Here is a 15017-nt window from a genome sequence, read left to right on the forward strand (position 1 = left end):
CAACTTTCGGGGTCGTTATCCTCTGACCCTGGAAAAAACCCTCCCTGCCATCCAAGGGCGCTGCTGCCCAGCTCTCAGCCCTGATTTGGTGTGCTGGGTGTGAGGAGCAGCTGACAGGGCTGGATGGACTCTCTGCGTGGTTTTCATGTGTCTGTGGGGTTTTTTTTGGCTCCAGACCTGGCTAAATCCTCTGCTCCTGTGGTGTTTGTGTTTGGGTTCAAACACCAGAGTTTGCACACTCCAAACATCCTCTGTGCTTGGAGTCACAGGACCTGCAGAGATCTGCAGCCCCCAAACCCCTCTGTGCATGTCAGGGTCACATCCAGCCCTGGGAATTGTTCCCTTGACGTTCAGAACATTCCAGTCCTTCAGCACCACCATCATCCAGCGCCCTGAGCTCTGAGCAGAGTCACTGCCTCACCTCTCCTGGCCTCTGTCATTCCTTCTCCCCCGACCGGCTCTGACACGATTCCATCACTGCTCCTCAGCCCCCTGAGGGTTTCCTCAGCTTCTGCTCCTCTGGGCAGCTCCCAGCTCTGCTAAAGCCTCCTGAGCTGTGGCACCGAGTGGCCTCTGGGGCAGCTGGGGGTGTTTTCCTCATGCCCAGAACAGAGGGATGGAATTGGTGAGGTGGGATTGGGTCTGTTCCACCTCCTGCTCGTCCTTCTGCTCCCTCCCCCGGCTCTGAGACAGTGATGGAGCCCCGAGGCTCTGCCCTGCCCAGGCTCAGCTCCCTGGGGCGGAAAGGACAGAGCCACGTTTGTGTCGCTTCAGCTGCTGATTCTGACAGCGGAACGCTGAGCACGGAGCTGATTCCACAAAAACCTGCCTGATCTCTGCTCTGGCCTCTCCCACGTGCTGCCAGAGCCCTTCAGAGGGGCTGAGCCCCGGGCAGGTGACCCTGGAGCAGTGGGAAGGGCTGGGGGAAGGTGCAGCTCTGCACAGGTGAGAGCAAAGCTCGCGGCAGGTTCAGAGCACTGCCCAGGTGAGGGATGAATGAATCCCTGTGGGAAACCTGCATGGACACAACCTGATCCTGCCAGGCACCCCAGATTCCCTGGGGAATTCCATGTCCTGCCCTCGGGAGGTGTCCAGGTGCTGCTCTGGGTCAGGCTCTCCATGAGCCTTCAAATCTCAGCCCTGGAGACAACTCTTGGCTGGGTCATCACAGGAGGTGACAGCAGTGACACGGGAGGAGCTGGCAGGACACACCTCGAGAGAGCTCCCATGGGGGACAGGAGGGAGGGAGGGAGGGAGAAACTGCTTTCTTTGAGTATTTTGGGGAAAGGAGGAAGCAAATGAAGTGGAATAAAAGCTTCAGGACACCCGTGACAGCTCTGCTGCGGGATGTGGTTCCCATGCAGGACCAGGAGGGTGGCTCAGAGCACACCGAGGGGACACAAGGGCAGCAGCCATCCCAGGGAGGTTGCAGAGAATACCTTGAATCAAAGAATTAGCTGGAATTACACCGGGATGCACAAACAACCTTGGCAAGATGGCATGAGCAAAAGGGTGAAAAGAAAAAAAAAAGCCACTGTGCTTCACAGTGTCTGATGCTATTTTGTCTTCTGCTGTTTGTTTTCTGCGCAGTGCCAGCAGTTTCTGTCAGCTCTGCTGCACGTTGCCAAGTCTATTATTCGGGCTGATTCCTGCTTTCAATATTTTTAGCAGCAGCGGATCTTTAATCACGGGGAAATTGTTTTCAGGGGCGATTATTGTCTGTGTGTCCAAAAGCAGAGCTGAAGGTCCAAAGCAAAGGCCTCGGTGATGATGCCACAGCCAGGGAGGACAAGGAGGGAGGGATGGGGACAACTCCGAGGCCATTAAGGAGAAAGATGTTTCATTTAGCTGGAACAACTGATCCCTGCCCTCTGCTCCATCCACAGGGCGTTTGCACTGCAATGATGGATCCATTCTGTGCCCAGGCAGAGCAGAGCTCCCTCTGATATCCATAATGCTGGAAATTCAGTGTTTATCTGTTGTGAGGAGCTGAGGAAATCACAGCCACAGCAAAGCCTCTGCGATGCTCCCATTGCTGTGTTTAAAGGCAGTGATGATGATTTCTGGGGCTGGGAACATCTGGAGAGTTCCTCTGCCTCCCCTGAGGGAGCAGCAAACTGGGGAGCAGCCATGGGGAGCCAGGCTTGGCTTTTTATTCTTTCCTTTTCAAGATCCCCGAATCAAAGAGCCTGATTTGGGATTTAAGAAGCGTGGCTTCGGAGCTAAGTGAGACATTGACCTTGAATTTGTTCCCCCTGCGAGGTGAATCTCACCCAGAAAACGCTGAAATTGGAGCACAAAGCTGCCGTGAATTCCACTGCTGTGTTGGTGTGCGTGTGATAAATACACTGAACAATGGAGCCCCAGCAAAAGAGGCTTCAGAGGAGCTCATCAAATCTCCCACGATTATCTGAGTCAATTCCTGAATGCAAAAGTGATGTGAAAACTTGACAGGAGCACAGCTCTCCTGCCAGCCCCTCTGCAAGGCTCCTGTGGGTCATTATTGGTGTGAAGGGATCACCTGTTGGAATTAAAAACAGGCGTTTTGCACACTCACACATCAAACCCACAGTCAGGCCCAGTTATAGGGCAAAATCCCCCAAAAAAGGACATTTTTCTGCACAGCCAGGATGGGCTGAGAGTCCCCACGGGCAGGTCCTGTCTGGTAGGAACCAAGTTTGTAATTCCTGGTCACTTGTTTGCTCTCAAAAGAATCCATTTTCTCCAGATGGAATTAAAATTGTTCCCCCATGAGGATAAATGTGTTTTAAATAAATTCCCATGATCAGTTAATTAGGATCAACTTTCCCAAGTACCTCAGGGTTGCACAGGAAAACTGGGACAGGATGGGGGCCACAATCCCCACCTCATCACCAGCCAAGAGCCTCTGTTCTCTCCTTGCTCCTCAAGGCTTTTCCACAGAATATTTTAATATTTTGCTGCTGGTCCTTCTCTGAGTGTATTCATAGAGAGAGAATATAAAATGAGGAAAAATCCACGGAATATTAGGATATATCTGTCCCTTTCCAGCCCCACTGTGCCTGGAGCTCAAGACCCTTTAGATCTCCCCAGCCTGACCCTGGCTCTGGGGACATCTTGTCCCATCTTGTCACCATGTGGGCACAGACTGAGAATGGTGCACCTGGCAAGCCCTGGACACTCAGATCCTCAGAACTCAGGAGAGTTTGGAGGCTTTTTTGGAGACGATGAAACTCAGTCCCCGAGGCTGGCAAAGTCTCTTATTTAACCAGCGTGGAAATGAATCCAAAGCAAAGCAATTTCCTCGTTCCCCTCTCTCAGAGCGACCCCAAACTGTCACAGGGGGCTCTGGTCCCCCCAGACCTCCCCTGATGGATCCCAAAGGCTCCAGAGGCGACAGGGATGGAAATGGCACTTCCTTTCACGGGGTAATTGCCTCCATTCTGTCCGGGGAGGAACGGCGCCTTTTCTCATCTGCGGAGCTCGCAATCTCAAATGCTTTGAAATGTCCCTTTTTCCTCCCCATTCTCCCGGCCCGGCAGGAGTGCTGAGGTGGGATTTTCTTTGCCCGTAAACAGGATGCATTTGATCGCCCTGGCAGCGACGCCGCGGGCTGCACAAAGGGAGGAGAGGGGGAGTCAGAGCAGCAGAGGTGGACAAAAGCTGCACAGATTGGATTTGCTCCCCTGGACACGGCAGGGGAAGAATAGGAGCGTGTTGGTGTGGAATGAGGTCTTTGATCACCTGGGGAAGTGCAGGAAGTGCAGAGTCGGGGAGATTTTTGAATAGCTGATAACTAACAAAGGACTGTTTTCTGCCTGCTCCACGCTCTGAATTTATTCCTTCCCAAGCTCTTCCTCTGGCTCCTTTTCTTCGGCAAAGTTTCCCAGAGGAGCCAGGAACCTTCTCCTGCCTCGGGGACATTTCTTGGGTGGCATTTGGTGAGCTCCGGGTGGCACTGCCCTGTGTTTGTCCTGCCGGGGTTGTCACCAGGAGGGAACAGCAGCTCCCATGGACTGCCAGGGATGTGAGTGACCAGCAGTTTGTGCCATCACTGTGGTGCTGCAGCTCCATCCCAAACAAACCATCCCTGTGGCCCTGGCACAGCATTCCCTGGCACAGCAGTCCCTGGCACAGCATTCCCTGGCACAGCTCCGTGCTCCAGGCTCACGAAAACAGGGAAAATCTGCTGCAACCTGCGGAGCCACCTGTGAGCTGGAGGGACACAAAGGTGGGAGCAAACTCCTGGGAAACTCTGGATGGGATCAGAGAGGGCAGGGAAGGCTGAGATTTTCATGTCCTGTAAGAAGGAAAGGGAAGGGAAAAGGGAAAAGGGAAAAGGGAAAAGGAAAAGGGAAAATGCCTTTCTACTGTAGCTGAAGGCAGAATAGGAAGAGACAGCTCTTCCCTTCCCTGAACAAACCCATCTGCAACACTTCCAATTTGAATCCAAATAATCTCTGCGGTTTGGGATTCAGCAGCAAACTAGCTCAGGGTCCTTAATCCCAGCGCCTGATGTTTGGGGGTGTTGGGATTTGGAGCTAATTAATTCAGCCACCTGTAATTTCTGCTCAGATGTGCTGTCTGCCTTTTCCTTGGATATATCATATGGTTTGGAAGGCTGCAGACGGAGCTGGCCCGAATCCCAATCCCTCTGTGCAGCCTTTGTTTCTAAAAATCTTTCCCTTACTCTTGTTTATTCAAGCTTTTTCTTGTTTCTTCTTCTTTTCTTCCACCTTCCTCCTGCTGCTTTCTCCCTCCTCGTTGTCCTTACTCAGAAAAGAGCACAGCAACAACAAAAAAATCTGACATTCACTGAGTGGTTTGGCTTTTCCTGAACGGAATGGTCTTTTCCCTTCAGGGCTGGCCGCAGGATGATGCTCCCAGTGCTGTCCCAGTGTCCCTGACTGGTTTAATCAAGAGCAAAAGCTCCAGTGCTGAGTGTTCCTGCTGGGAACAAGGCTCCAGGTGATAAATATTGCAGGATTTAGAAAGCCCAGGAGTCCTGTCCTGATTTCTGTCCCTCGGCAGTGAAGGGATGGGAGAAGAATGAAAAGATAATTAGTTTGGAGTTTGGAGAAATTAACTGGAAAAGGTTAATCCATCCCCTTCAAGACCGAGGGGAAGCTCAGGGTGGAACTGTCCGGGCTGGGAGGTGCTGCAGGCAGAGCTGTTCTGCTCGTTATTTCCTCTGCGATAAACCCTTCCAGCAGCTGCAGCTGGAGCTTTCCCACCCTGCAGAGCCCGGAGCTGTCCTTTCCCGTGGATGTCACATCCCGGCAGTGCCAGGGAACGCGCCGGGTGCCTCTGTGGCTGCAGCGGCAGCTCCTGGCGGGAAGGGAGCTCTGCAGAGCTGCTGCAGCCCCCGGGGGCTCCAGGGATGTGGGATAATGGAGGAGGTGGGAAATGTCCCAGCAGAGGGACAGATGGCGTTGGGACAGGAGCTGTGTTCTCATCCAGCGTTTCTGGGCTGCTGGAGAGGCTCTGACCAACCAGTGCTCTCCCCTTCCCCTGCCCAGCCCTGCTGGGAGCTCCTGAGCTTCGGGATTTCCAAATCCCACCAGGTTTTCCAAGGGGAATGACCAGGCTTTGCAGGATCTGCTGTCTCCATGCCACTGTCACTGTGGGACTGGCACAGCCAGGCTGCTGCTCAGCTCTCCCAGCTCCCCTCACTGAAATCTCCCTCCTGAAGGCACAGAAAAGCCACCCAGGCTGGTGGCACTGAAGGTCAGGAGACATCCCAACAAATAGGCCAGGAGGCCCCTGGAGCTCCGGCGGCGTTGCTGCTGGAAGGAGATAAAGTTGTAACTATTTAGCATTCCTGAGTGGGAAATGAGAGTGATCACATAATCTCCTTAGTCTCTGACTGCTGCTCCAGCAGGGGAATAGGAATCTTAATTGGTATTTCCTTATCAATACACTCGAATTGAGGGATTAAGGATAAGGCTCTGAACGCAACCTGAATTTTTGGGAGATGCTGCTGATTTGGGTGGATCAGAGCAGCACCGCTGGGGCAGAGGGAGGGCAGGAGCAGAGCAGGAGCTCAGCTGGGCTGTGCTCCACCTGCATCCCAGTGCATCCCCAAACCAGCAGCAGGAACAGGCAGGAAATGCAGATGTGTCGTGGTTTGGTCTCTGGGGGGTTTTCAGGCATTTTATTGGGTGTGTGTCAGTGCTGTGAACAATGTCCATAAAAAAGATCTGTGACCATATGAATAAACACACAGAGGACTCCTGTTGATTGCTCTGGGTTAATTTCATTTGCCATTCAGAGTTAAAAACTTTGCTGAGGTGTCCTGAGTTATGGTGGTGATGCAGGACTTGTGCCACCCTGCAGACAAGGAGCGCCAGGGACAATAAAATCCAGTGGCAGGGACAATAACCCATCAGCCCAGTCCCAGAGGGACTCTGTCAGGGTGACCTGGAGCTCCAGGATGTGTGAATTGCTGTGTTTTCCCGGATCAAGTGCAATTTCAGGCTCCCTGGAGCCCAGCAGTGAGCAGGATGCCCTCTGTGCCAGCTGCCTGCAGGACTCATCCCTGCCCATCCTCACTCACCCCGAGAGCCAGAGGTTTGCCCAGGCCGTGCAGGGAATGGCAAACTCAGCTGCACTCACCCAGATCCGCTGTCCCCTCTGCTGTCCCCATTTGTCCCTCCCTGTCAGCCCCAAGCGGCGTTTCTCCCTCGCTGTGCCAGCCATGACCATCCATCTCAGCCCCTCTTCCCTGCTCCCGGCGTTCCCTGGAGCTTTTCCCGGGAAGTTCCTGTATTCCATCCTCCCTTAACTGCAGCCGTGTCCTCTGCCTGACCATCGCCCTCGGAGCTGCACGGGAACAGGGAGATAACTGCGGGGAGGGGACGTGTCCATCACTCTGAAATGTCTGGGTTCAAAGCTCCTCTCACGGATGGGAGATAGAATCCTGAGGTGAGGAATTCTCAGGGAGCAGCCTGGAGTGAGGAGGAGCTGGTGCAGCAGTTCAGCCGTCAGGTGGGGATTCACAGAGGGGCAGAAATTAAAGATTTCATTCACCAAGTCAGTGGCACAGTGGGGCAAACTCTCCCAAATCCCAGGACAAACCAGGAATTTGTCAGTGAGAGCAGGAGCAGCGCCATCAGAGCCCCTGCAGGGCTGCTCAGCCCGTTCTCACCCTGCTTTAAATCAGATTTAACTGGGATGACACCAAGCTCCGCAGGGCAGGGCACACCTGGCAGGAGGGATCTGTTTTTAGATCTCTGTGCAATTGGTGAGAACAAAACGGGGAACTCCGTGCAGGGAGCAGAACCAGGGTGGGAACCAGCCTGGAAACCCCTCCCGAGGGGCTGGGAATGGTCCTGACACCGTTCCCTTCTCCAGCCCTGCGGATATTCCTCCCAATCCATCATTTCCCTGTTCTCTGCCGGGATGGATTCACCCGGACTGTCCATCCCTGGGGCAGGAGCTGTTCCGGGGAGTTCGAGGCACATCCAGGGAGCTCTGGGAGATGTGCTGAGCACAGGCTCTGTCTGGAACAGCTCGTTCAGGAGGCTGCACTTAATTAAAACTGCAAAATGGAGCAATTAGCCAGGGCTGGAAACTTCCTGCAGCCCCAGCTGAGTGTAACAACAGTTTTCTAATCTCCCCATTTATCTCATTGTTGATCTGGAGCTATCAATTCAAATAATTCTCCCAACTTTGATGGGTTCATTTGGAAGCCACCCAGACAACAATGGAATCATTTAACTTTCCATTTAATTTGCTTTCACTTCCTTTTCAGCGCTGCCATTGTCGAAGGGAGTTTCTGCTGTGATCTCCGAGGATGCAGGTTGGGTACCAGCGCTGGGAAAAAGGGCAGGAGGATGATTTATGACACTTCAGATGCTGCAGTAAGTCCCAGTCATGCTGATCGTTTCAGTCAGCTGAGGAAAAACATGCAGCAGAGTTTTGGGCCGGGAGAAAGCAGCTGAGGTGTGGAGCCTTTGAAGTCTGAAAATTGATTTTCTTCAAAAAGAAAAAAGCTTCCCATCAGCTCTCAGCTGCAGTCACGGGCAGTGGTGGTTTTTGCCTGCAGTCACAGCTCAAATCCACACTGAGGGCTGGAGGATAAACCCTGTGGGATGCTCGGGCAGTCGTGAGGAATCGCTTCAGGTGGCAGTGCTGCCGTCAGGCTGGGGACAGCGGGTGGCACTGGGGACAGGCTGGGGTGCCACCGGCTGCTGCTGGGGCTCAGAGCTGTGACAGGAGCCACACAGGCACTGCTCCCTGTCCCCTGTCCTTCGGTGGCACCAGGCTGTCCCTGCTCCTGTCCCCTGTCCCTGGCAGGGCTGGCACCAGGCTGTCCCCTGTCCCCTGTCCCTGTCCCTGTGTGGCACCAGGCTGTCCCTGTCCCCTGGCCCAGCACTGTCAGCTCCGTGCAGGAGCAGGTTTCCAATCCAAAGCCGAGGCTGCTCTCCAGGAGTTGCTGGGCAGGCAGAAACGCCTCGGGCAGTGCCCAGAGCTGTGCCCAGGGACAGCAGCTCTGCCCTGCCAGCCCAGCATGGATTCAATCACCATGAAATGCCCTCTGCAGTGACCCCTCTGCACACAGCTCCTGCTCCAGCTCAGAGCTGCACTTCTGCCCTCAGCACGAGTTTTCAGCACCCTAATTAAATCAGGGTGCTTTAACAATCCTGCTGGCTCCAGCAGCTCAGACAATCCCTTCAGAGTGGCTTTATTAATGCACCAGCGATCTCCAGGCTGGGAGTTCAGCTTTCCCTTCCTTCATTCATGTATTCATTCATTCACTCATTCATTCACTCCTGCAGTTTTGGGGAATGGGGTGGATTTTGGAAGCTGCACACACTCTGGCTGGGAAGGCCCAGAATGCAAGCCCAGAGAAGGATGGAGTGAGGAATCCAGGCTGACAGTTCTCCATCAGGCTCCCCCACGGTGCCATTTTGCATTCCCCCAGCACCAGGAGCAGCTCAGCTCCATTAAATCTCCTCTCCAGCCCCTGGGGGACACAAGGCGATTAATAAATCTGTTGTCACCTGGTTTGGAGCAAGCCCAGCAAAACCCTGCCAGGCTTTTGAGCTGAAAACCACCTTGCCCTGGAAATCATTCCGTTTGTGGCTTTGGCTCTTGAGCTTCGTCTCTGTGGCTTGGATTAGGATTTATTCCAACATCCTCCCTGTCCAAGCGATGTGTCCAGGCAGAGCCTGGTGCTGTTTGCACTCACTGGGGTGTAAAGCTGGGGCTGCTCCTTTCCAGGAACAGTGCCAGGAGAAACCTCCCCTGTGTGGCTCCAAATCCATCCCGAGCTGCTGCACAACCCACAGCCTAACACGGCCACAGCACTGCTGATTTGCCTCGTTTCTCCAAAAATATATCAGAGGACGGGGGTATAAAAAGGAAATTTATGCATTTCTGGATGCATGGAAACTCCCTCACCGAGGCAGAGATATTTCCTGGGATGTCACCAGCTTCTCAGTGAAATATCTGACAGCTCCCCTGCTGTAAATCACCGTGGCTGTGGTGACAAGAGGGACGCTGCTCTGATTTACGCCACGCCATGATGTGGCCTTTATTCATTATTATGGCCTCAAATTAATCCCTGTGGAGAAACCGGAGGAGTTTGGGATGCTGAGCGTGTTCATCCAGCCCAGACAACTTCCAGAGACTCAGAGAAAGGAAAACACTGGGATGAGGCAGAGATGAATAATTGAGGCTCACAACTGGGCTGAGAAGGTGTAATTACAATTAGCTGCACAAGAGCGCTAATCATGGCAATAATTCCACGTCAGCTGTTTCCAAAAGAAAAGAGGGTAATGAAGTGGCCCAAGTGGGTGACAAAAGCACAGCAGGGGAGGGGAACAAAGTCCTGCATGTTGCACATTGCCTCCTGAGCCTTTCCAAGGAAAGGACAGCTGGCAGGCAGGCCCTGAGCTCCAAGGATGGGCTGTTTGGGTGGATTGAGCCAATTCTAGCAGGAGAAAATCAGGATTCAGGGTTATAACTATTGGATTTCTCAGCTGTGTTAGGATGGATTTGCCTCTTTCTTTGGGTTGAGATCACACCTGAAGCCACCTCCCCTCTGCCCGACCCTCCAGCTGAATGAAGCTCCTTTTGTCCCACAAAGCCCGGCAGACACCCCATTTTAGAATATTTGTGCAGCACAAGCCTTCATCCCCATGGGGCTGCTTTAGGGGTTTGCCTTTGGTCCTTTCCCTCTTTCTGCTGGGACAGGAACTCCTTGTCCCAGCTGGGGTGGCTGCAGCCACTCCTGCAGGGCTCTGTGCCCCAGCTGTGTCCCCAAACCCTACTGCAGTTATCCAAAGCTCTCTCAGGTGCTCAGGGTGGCAGAGCTCTGTAATTTATCTTGTGTGAAATGAGTGTGCTTGAACGGCCTGGAGAAGCCAAACCATTAATTCAGAATCGCTTCTGGACTCTGCAGCGCTGCAGTTCCATCCTGCAGATCCTCTGCTGTAAAAGTTATGGGATTTTAATGCCCTTTCTTTATTTTTTATTTTATTTTATTTTATTTTTATTTTGTCCTGCTGCAGTCGCTGCTCTGGCTGCCCCTGAAAGCAGCTTCACCTCAGCAGTCACCTGTGAACAATTGAACAAGTTTGCTGAGTGTAAATCCTCTTCCTTAAACTCATTAAAGTGTGCCCAGCCTCTCCAGGAGCCATTTGACAAACTCCCCTGAGCAGCGAAGTCGTGTTTATTATGATTATTACTACTATTATTATTTTTCTCTCGGCTCCATCTGCAATGTAAACACCATTACGTTTTAATTATCTGTTTGAAGAGGAGATTTCAGGGTGAATCCTGCAGGAACCTGGCCGGCATGACAATGGGAATCCCCCTGGAGGGGACAGGGAGGGACAGGAGGGGACAGGGAGGGACAGGGCTGAAGGTCACTGCCAGAAATCCCGCAGGAGTGGGGCTGGAAATGATGGATCTGCCCTCCAGGAGGGGCTTTCCAGGTTTATTCACAGTCAGGGGAAGGAAGGGGCTGGACAAGGCTTTACCTGTGCCTTTGGTGAAGGATTTGACAAAAAAACCCCTCGGAACTGAAGGAGCATCATCCGAAATGAGGGAATGGCAGTGCTTTGGTTGCCATGGAGCTCCAGCCGGGAGCAGGAGAGCAGCAGGGCTGAGATACCCAGCAAACCCCACACCCCACAGACCCCACAGACCCCACAGACCCCACAGACCCCACAGACCCCACAGACTCCACACCTCCATCCCCAGCCACCTCTCCCAGCTCCTTTCCCCTCCCACTGTCCAGCCCTCCCCTGCCTCACCCTACAGACAGAACGGGGACTCTCTGAGCTCTGCTGGGTTCCTCTCCTTCTCTCACCCTTGGGTTGTGTTTTACCACCAGGATTTGCTGGGGACTCTTGGATTCACCCCGGGAAGGGAACAGGAAGGTTCTGTCATGGGCAAAGGTGGAAAAAACCAACCCAGGAGTTGGAAAAGCTGCCAGAGGAAAGGGAGTGAAGCCGGATGGAAAGCAAGGCAGGAGGGAAGTGTTGTAAAACCTGAAAATCGTCTCTCTTGCTTGTGAAGCAGGAAGGAACTCAGCTCTGGGACTGCTCTCTGGCCCAGCTCCACTCTCCAGCCCTTGCACCAGGAAAATATCCTCCATTTCCCATCATCAGCACCCCAAATATCCTCCATTTCCCATCATCACCATCCCAAATATCCTACATTTCCCATCACCACCACCCCAAAGGCCAGGCAGAGCCAGGGGTGTCCCTCTGCTCCCTGCAGAGCTCAGAGTTCCCCAGGGAGGGATGACACCAGGAGGATGTGAGAGGAGAATATTAACACCCTCCAGGTTCCCAAATAAAAAAATTGATTTTTAATAACTCTAACCATCTCTTCAGCTTTCATTAGTCTCCTCCTCGGTTTTATAGCGCTGGGCATGAAGAATATGAGGATTTGAAGAATTAACTGAATTAATGAGGGTTGATTATTAATGTTCAGAGCTCAATAAAAGAGAGAGAGAGAGGGAAATAAAACTCACCCAAAAATGAGCTGAAAATAAGGGCAATCTTTCATTCCCCCAAAATGAGATACGTTGAATTATTGCTGTACTTAAAACTGAAGCACCAAAGGAATGGAAATAAATACCTCCCATTAGCTGGGGAGGACCTGGGAAATTCACTGTGGGGAGATGTCCAAGTCAGGGGCAGAGCATGGGAAGGTGAAACAGGAGCTGAAAACTCCTCCTGAGGCTCCAGCAGCTGCTTTTGGGCCAGAATTAGGAAAACCCTCAGTGTTTACATCTCCAAAGGTAGAATTCCCACCCAGGAAGGTTTGGGGAAAGGCTGAGCATGGCCAGGGTGTTCTTACATCCCTTAGTGTTGGGTTTGATGCTCTCCCTGCATTCAAACCCCAGAAATTATCATTTCAGGCTCTCAGCTCAGGGGCAGAGTCTCCTCCTGCAGCAGACAGCTGTGTGAGCCACCCAACATCTGGGAAGGGCAGTCCAGCCCCAAGGTGTCTGCCGAGGTCACAGAGCCCCAGGAAAGCTTTGATTTTCCTGCAGCTGGTTTCCTGAAGGCAATTAATTTGTGTTGTGCAGGGAAAGCTCATTTAAAGCAGGAGGATGAGCCTTTCCTGCACACCTTGATTGGCATTGGTGATAAATCCCTATAATTGCTATTGATGGTTGGAGGGGGTTGGTTTGCTAACGATGCTGCTGAAATGACATGGAACAGAGCAGGGAAATGGAAATGAGTTCTGCAGAGTCCCTGAGCAGGTCTGGGATGAAGCACCACTGTTCCTCCTCTGCCCCACCAACATCCTCCTCCTCACACTCCAATCCTGCCCTCAGGTATTTGGGTTATTTTCTGGTCATTTCCAGCACAGCCGTTTCTGATTCACTGCCTGCCTCAGGCCGTGGGGCAGTGTGTGCTTGGATCCCAGCTGAGTCACTGCCATGGAATATTTACAAATGGGAGATCTTTCTCGAGTCCCCACGGTCTCCACCAAGGAACTATGAGCAGCATCCAGAAATATCTTGATCTCCTTTTAAGAAGTCACAGATTTAGCAAGGATGGAATACAAGGTCAGCTTCACCTTTTGCTCCTGCAAGTTGCTCTGGCTTCATGTTTTTATGGAGAAGAAGGAGAAGGAGAAGAAACCCAACCAAAAAGAAGAATGAAAACAAAATTTAAAGCCATTTTTTTAAGCTTTTTTTTCATTCCCACTCTCCTTTTTCAGAGAAAATGAGCTGTTCCCAGTGACCACGCCCTGTCCCCATTGTCCCCTCTGTCCCCCAGTGCCACCTGGCTCATCCACGACATTTCCCCACAGTCCCTAAGTGATTCCCATCACTCTGTCTTATTGTAATCCATATATTCTTGGCCTGATCCTCCTCCTCTGGAATTCCAGGAGCACCCAGAGGTATTCCTGATGCTTCCTGTGCCTCAGCCAAAGCCTGGCCAGAGCAGTTCCTCCACCCCAGCAGCTCCAGGGGCTTGAGAGGAGAGGAAACAGCAGAAGAAAGAGTTCCTCCAAACCCTTCAGCTCCTCACTCGGCCACCCTGAACGAGATATTTAAATGTGTTGCCATGGTGACAATCAAAGGGGGTCCTTGTGAGGGTGTGTGTTTGAGTAATCCCAAAGGGAGCCTTTAATTGGAATCAACCACAGCTTTTTAACTGCTTTTCCAATTGGAGAGGAATAAGAAAGGAGAAGCTGCCAGAACATTGAATAAAAGAGGGGGGAAAAAAAAAAAAAAACCAAAAAAATCAACCCAGCCCACATGAAACAAGGCTGGAGGAGAAAGGGAAATCAAAAGAATAAATTTACTGTAACTGGTAAAGGATTCATTAGGGTTACACCAAACTCGCTTCAATTCCCCTCCCATTGACAGCAGGGAGTTTGATGTAGGTCCAGCCTGAAAGGCAGAGAGGATGTCACTCCCTGTCCCCTGTCCCCCTCCCTGCTCCCAGGGCACCCAGCAGCTGCCTGGGAACTGCTCCCCACCAGGGAATGAAGTTTCTTTTCTTCCCTCCTCGTGTTTCCCTTTGCCCACCCTGACCCCACGGAGCAGAGCTCTCGGGTTTTGCCTCCCCACTGCAGTTCTGGGGCCTCTCCAGGCTGCTAATTAACAATTACCAATGCTAATGGTGGAACTGGGGTGGAATAAAGGACGATGTCAGCACAGGAGCAACCTCAGGGTGAGCAAACTTGGGGAGTTAGGGAGTTAGAAATGCTCCTGGCATGAGGGCAGTGGGAGAGGAATGGTTTGAGGAGAAAACTTGGTAGGCCATGAATGCAGTTGTGCCTCAAGGGCTGAGCTCGGTGGCCCAGAAGGTCTGTCCCCATCTCCTGCTGCCATGGCTGCTGATTTCTGGGCTGAAATAAGGTGGCACAGGGTGGGAATGACAAGGCAGGGAGTGCTCAGCTCTGCCCAGGGAGCAGCAGCAGGCCTGACCCCGTGTGAGGAGCCAGGATGACACTGGAGATTAATTCCACGTGGCTGGAGGTGCCAGAAGAGGACAAGAAGGAAGGGCCATCGATCCCAGATGCCAGGCTGGACTCTGTGGCTCCCTGCAGAGAGCCAGCATGGAATTAGCATCAGGAGGAGCTGGGAGGAGTCCAGCAGAGGAAGGGACTGGCTCAAGGTCCAGTCTGAGGGTTATTTTTGGATTCTGCACATTCCCTCCATCTCTGGGAGGACACTGCTGGGTCCTGCTGCCTCCCTGCAGGGCTCAGGGCCCAGGGTTGGAGGTTTGTCACTGTTAGCAATCCCCTCTGGGGCTGGGAAGGGCAGTTTGAGGAGCTGGCAATGCCCAGGGAGGCTTGGAAATCAAAGCCTGAGCAGAGCCGAGTTTATCCCAGCCTGGTGTGACCCTGCAGGGTTTGTCACCCAGCCCTGGAGGGGAAATGCTGTGCCCATGGTGTGTCCCCGGGAAGGACAGCAGTGCCAGCCCCGAGCTGCACCTCATGGACCAGAAAATCATCACATTCTGGCCCCATCCCTCCCTTCCCACACAGATTCCTTGTCTGGAACTCCCAGTTCACCTCCACAACCACTCCAATCCCCAAACCAAACCCCTCCT

Source organism: Lichenostomus cassidix, chromosome 22 (assembly GCF_008360975.1).
Source record: "Lichenostomus cassidix isolate B80296 chromosome 22, HeHo_3.0, whole genome shotgun sequence".
In the NCBI taxonomy this organism is placed as follows: Eukaryota; Metazoa; Chordata; class Aves; order Passeriformes; family Meliphagidae; genus Lichenostomus; species Lichenostomus cassidix.